General features: G+C 41.2%; 1 pseudogene; it reads right to left on the bottom strand.

Annotated features, from left to right (window-relative positions):
* Positions 1–485: 485 nt before the first annotated feature.
* LOC121763434 lies at positions 486–4,804 on the bottom strand (annotated as a pseudogene).
* Positions 4,805–6,000: the final 1,196 nt, after the last annotated feature.

Below are 6,000 nucleotides of genomic sequence, written 5' to 3' on the forward strand. Positions count from 1 at the left end.
ATTAGAAGAGATGCTCAGAAAAATTATTTAAATATTACTCAATCTATCTCATCATAAGTTTACTTGTATTTTTTCTGGTCAATCTAAAATGAATTATTTTCCTTTTTAGCAAAATAATTGGTCTATTTTTTCGAGTTTGGGAGTATGACTATATCACTGTAAGGGTTCATTTGATAAAAAGATGGGATATAAGAAGATTTGTAAAGTAAGATAAGAAATGTGGGCTTCGTGTCAAGATAAGCTTAAATAAATGTTTTTTCGTTGTTGTTTGGTAGACAATAAATGAGGCAGAAATGTTATCCGACTAAATTTGTGATATACATATCATTGTAGTTTGAGGAAAAAACTGTGGCCTTGGGTGGGCCATAGAAGATAACACAGACTTACATAATAGGTTAACTATCAAACATTTGAAAATAGTTGTATAAATATCTATATCTAAGCATTACCAACTTATCAAATAGGTCCTAAAAGTTTGGCACGGATTTGAATAATTAAATAGAGAAATAAATTCACTATATATAAGTAGAGTTAGGGATAAAAAGGTGATACACTTTTGATGAATGACCAATATGGAAATTGTGATACATTTTCTTAGAAGCAAATTTCTAAAAGCATGGGATTTAACAGCAAAAGGCAACAAAAAATGTCAAAATTCATGAAAAATCACACACTAATAACTAACTAACTAACAATTCCTAACACAACTGTGTTCGGTAGAGAGAATGCTGAAGAAATTGAGGATATGAATATGATGTGTGAGAAACAAACACACTGCAAAACATTCATGAGCTCAGATTCTGGACAATCTGGGAGAGGGCTGAATAGGTTCCGAACGCCGACGAAACCACGCCTACTCCGATCACCACTATGCACATCGATCCCTGTAAAACGAAGCAGCAAACACGAAAAAAAAAGATGCCATCAAGTTCGAAAAGAGCAGAGAAAAAATCATACTCGTGTGAGAAATCGGCCTTACTTGAAACACGGAGACCTTCCCCTTCAAGATGCTCAAGTAGCACGCGCACGGAAGAATCAACGTCTGCGGAAAGTGAAATCGCGTTGTGGAATGGAAAATTATACGAGAGTAAACGTCGAGGTGGGAAGGAAAAGAATGCTTACTACTAGCATGGTGAGTAGAGAACCGATCAATGCCATCACGAGACCTGTGTGGCACAAAAACTCGTGTAAGACTGTCCGGTCCCAATGGCATTTTCGTAATTTTGATGGAACCACAGACTCTCATATGGATGTGTAACACGAATGGACTGAATCGAATAAGAAATAACGAGTAAGGGTAACTTACCGAAGAAGGGGATGCTGAGGCCTACAATCAACGTGGATGCAACCAATGCTGTACGAATGAGGATTGAATACATATACGACTTGGAGTGGCTAGACGGGATCAGCTCTTCCAGACTCATCGCCACGGGAGACATGGTTAATGCATACGTGTTCGAAGTTAAGGAAGAAAATGTTCGATTATTCGATGGTTTCTTTTTCTTTAGGTCTCTGGTTGATGGATAACTTATCGTTCTAGTCCTACATCGATAAAACTCCTAATGTTCGACCTGAAATCTAATCGTCTACAAACGTCTAGAGGTTTAGAACATGATTGAATCGATGATTTGTGAAAAGGATATTTTGTAAATGGATTGACCACCTGCAAAAGAACATGTAAAATAAGAGCTTAAAGAAGCAAACGAAGCAAAATATGAGATGGAAACGATGTCTTTATCTATTATATGAAGCAACGAGAAGAGAATCCGACATACCGTAGTCCACACAGCGATTTTAGACGCAAGCAAGTCCTGAGGCATGTTGAGAGTGAACTGTGATTGTGTCGATTCGCCAAACATCATGTATCCGAGCACAGCAACCGCACCATACATCACGGTGCAGATTGCAAAGCTGCAGCCACCATTTAGTCGCGAGTTTCAGACATTAGTGACAGAATCGTACAAAACAGACAGCTAAAATTGAGCATTTAGAGGCCGTCTCAAAGGTTCGGTGGTTTAAGGAACGAATCAAAATTCTACGTACCTCGTGAGGAGAACGGAAGGGTACTGGCTCGGTTTGTCCATTGATGTATAAATATTGGGAAAAACAGCGTGCCCTGAGTAGCAATACCCGTAGAGACCAATAGCAACGGGCAGAGAAGAGAGGTTCAGAACCGTCCCTTTCGTCTGGAATCCCACTTCGTCCACTAACCCGACCCAAAACAAGCACGCGACTACTAAGATCGATGCAATGACTCCACCAGCTGATAATGTCGAACAAAATATGGTCAGATAGTTAAGATAACGCGCGTTGACAGCACTAAACGACGGTGCTCACCGGAGATGTAACTGAGGATGCTCATATCTCGTAGCCACACGGTTGGAAGGACGGCCAAGGTGGCCGCCACAGCAAAAAGATGGTGAGAGTCCAATTGGATGATTCCCAGGTTTAGATGTGCGTTTGGAAATAACAACGACAAGTTATCGCTCTCCAGAATAATGTATTCGACGCAGCAAGCCTGCAAACGATAACTACGGTTGGTTGCACGAACAAAATAAAGTCAAGAGTCGCTGTTAGAAGTACTTACGTATAATTCCACGTACAAAACTATCTGCAAAACGAGACAGAACGGAGATCAATGCCTAAAACGAACATTCACCGTTTTCTCTTAAACAAGTTTGATTCTGAAGTAACACTTACGGATATGGCAACACGGCCTATGGTGCCGAATGCAGCCTGGCCAATGTCGGGATATGTCTCAAGCCCCGGTTTACTGTCCAAACAGAGGCGGAGGAGGATTCCGGTGTAGTAAGAAAGTACAGCAAAGATCAATAATATGGAAAGCCCGAGCCAGCCTCCTTCTCTGACAGCATAAGGAGTCGAAAGGATTCCGACTCCACACAGCACATTCATGCCTGAAATCGAAGAATAAGGTCTCTATACATGTCATCGACTCAAAAAGTTCGTTTTAACAGGCAGGCACTTACCATTTAGCACAGCTTGGCCATATGAGCTGTGGCGAGCAATCGGGAGCTCGTGTGAGACTGCTGGTTTACCATCAGGTGTTATTTTCTTCAAACTAGACTTCCTCGATGGGATAGGTGGAAGGAGAGAGTGTGAGCTTCGTCTTTACTCTTCTCAGCCTCGGGTATAAGAGGCTTGCTGAGAGTAGGTAATATCTCGGGAGTGTGTCTCCTTGTAAGGGATGATGAGAGGAATGAGCTGCCTAAACGAGATAATGAGGGCGTCCCTAGAAAGTTGAGACTTGGAGATGGGACGCTGCTGTATAGATCAATGGATTGCCTGTGACAATTTCATACAGCAGATTTAAGTAAAAAAACGGGACTTTCAAAAATCCGTTTTAGGTAACCACTGTCGAACGCCATAAACATAGCCCGTCTCAACATTCAAACATCGGTTTAGGACAGAATTTCATAAATTAGCATACAAGTTTTCTAACTGTCACTCGATGAGCTACTTGGGAAAGGCTCGAGTTCATCGTAGAAGTTCTTAATCGTGTGAAATTACTCGAACTGACTAGAAAAAACAACTACATGCTCAGAATCTAACAGCAGGATTCAGCACAAACATAGAATTGAAAGAATGCTTTGAATCCAACAACAAAAACCAGCATCAACAGGAGTCTCTCTCTCTCAAAAGTGCTGGTGAGCCGTAGAAATGCTCAAACTACAAAAACGAAGTTCAGAACCAACAGAGAATTCAAGAAATTCTACGAATCTAACAACAAAATCAAGCATCATCATAGACATCTCTCTCTACTGAATGAGTGGTGGTGAACTCTAGAAATGCTCAAAATCCAAAAACAGAATTTAGCACCAAAAGAGAATGTAAGAAATGATAAGAATCTAACAACAAAATTAGCATCAACATAAGTCTCTCTCCCTCTCTCTCATAAGTGCTGTTGAACTCTAGAAATGCTCAAAATCCAAGAACATAATCAGAACTAAAAGAGGATTCAAGAAATGCTAAGAATCCAACAACAAAATCCAGCATCAATATGAACCTCTCTCCCAAGCTGAAAAGTAACATGCTGGTGAACTCTAGAATCTCAAAATCCAACAACAGAATCCAGCACCAACAAAGTCTAACACCAACACTCTCTCTCTCTCTGATTGCACAAACATACACAGACAAACACAAAGATGGAAAGCAACCTGTAACTTTGAGGCCAAGAAGGATTGAGGGAATTGGGCTTGCTCTGCTCCCGATTCCCATCATCATCATCATCATCATCATCATCATCATCATCATCATCGTTATCACTGCAGTAATTCGACGAATCAGAACCGTTCCCAGCTTCCTCACCATCAGCTCTCCCAGACACCTCCACCTCCTCCTCATCATCCTCACTCTCTATGTAGAAGCTCTGCTCCGACACCGAGTTCTTCATCATTCTCTACTTCTCTCCCTCCAAACACCTTCCAAAATCCAAATTCAAAACCACAAAGTTAAGCCACTTTTAGAGACAGCCATTCACTGACACTAGATCAGAAACAAACAAAAGAAACAGATCAATATTCTCACACCTCAAATCCCCATCCACAGAATGAAAAAAGTCATGTGAATATATACATGTGCAATTATTCACCAACAAGACATTATTATAATATTGAGTCATAAATTAATCATTTAAACAATGGAGAAAGGACAAATGTGCAGTAGCTCCAAAGCTTATCAAAGCCCCAATACTTAAAATGCTGCTGCAAATAGCAATCTAATCAAATTCTTAGCATTTGGGATCCTAACAGTAAACACATTATTCACAACAAAATCATAAATCCTATTTCCTCAACTAAGCTCAGCCAATTCAAGAACTCAGCATGCACCCCAACATATATAGTGATTGGAAAGAGAGAGAGAGAGAGAAAGAGAGGGAAAGGTCTAACCTTTGTAGAGAATTGCAAATGCTGCAAAAGATTCAATTTTTTTTCCTAACAGAATTCTGGGACAAAAAAAGATTTAACTTTTTTGTATTATAAATGTGTGAGAAATAAAAAAAAAATGATTCTTTTCTGCTCCGAATCTTCAAGAATCCACCATAGAATAAACTTCACCTCTTAACCTCAGCAAACAAACAGACACAAAGTGAGAGTATATCTGTGAGTGAACAGATAAAACAGCTACGTAACATTTGTAAAAATCATGGATTAAATATGCCCGGTCAATGGATTTTGACCAAATAATAAATGTGACGAGACATTTAATTTTGTGAAATTAAATGACATAGCGTCGATCTACATTTTACATAGGTAAATGTAGTATATTCACTTTCTCAAATCCGATTTCCGGTGAGTGAGAAATAGTGGATTAAAGTTGGGCATAATTAGCTTTTATTAAAGCTTGGAGTTGGAGCTTAGGGAATAATTAACTAGTGTTAATTATCCCACATTGGAGGATTAGCACATCTTTTAATGTGTATAAATTAAGTGACTTTATGTTACTTAATAATTATAGTGGACCAAGATGGGTGAAAGAGCCCACACACGCGCACACGCGCGCGCCGCCGCCGCCCGCCCGCCCGAGACCGAGCCCGTGCCCGTGCTCGTGGTGCTCGTGCTCGTGCTCGCGCTCGCGCTCGCGGGCCGCGTGCCTCGGGCCCGGGCCCGATCCCGATCTTGGACTCGATCTTGGACTTGGACTTGGACTTGGATCTTGGATCTTGGCAACCGAGTCAGCAATCCAAGTGGCTTGACACGTCGTCAAGCGAGGCACAGTCACGGTTGCCACGTGAGAAATCCACACGCTCCACACACGGATGGCACACTCCTGCCACACGTCTGTAACCGACGTCGGTTACGAATTGCCATGATGACAGCCATCATGGCTGTTGACCCCCTGCAGTGGACTGAGCCTATAAATAGGCCAGCCATTCCATGCATCACTACACAATTCAAAAAGCATTCTCTGCATAAGCTCTCTCCCTCTCCCTGCATTGTCTTTCTGTCGAAGCTCTGCCCTCTCCTTCATCCCGTTCGCCGG

Source organism: Salvia splendens, chromosome 14 (assembly GCF_004379255.2).
Source record: "Salvia splendens isolate huo1 chromosome 14, SspV2, whole genome shotgun sequence".
Lineage (NCBI taxonomy): Eukaryota > Viridiplantae > Streptophyta > Magnoliopsida > Lamiales > Lamiaceae > Salvia > Salvia splendens.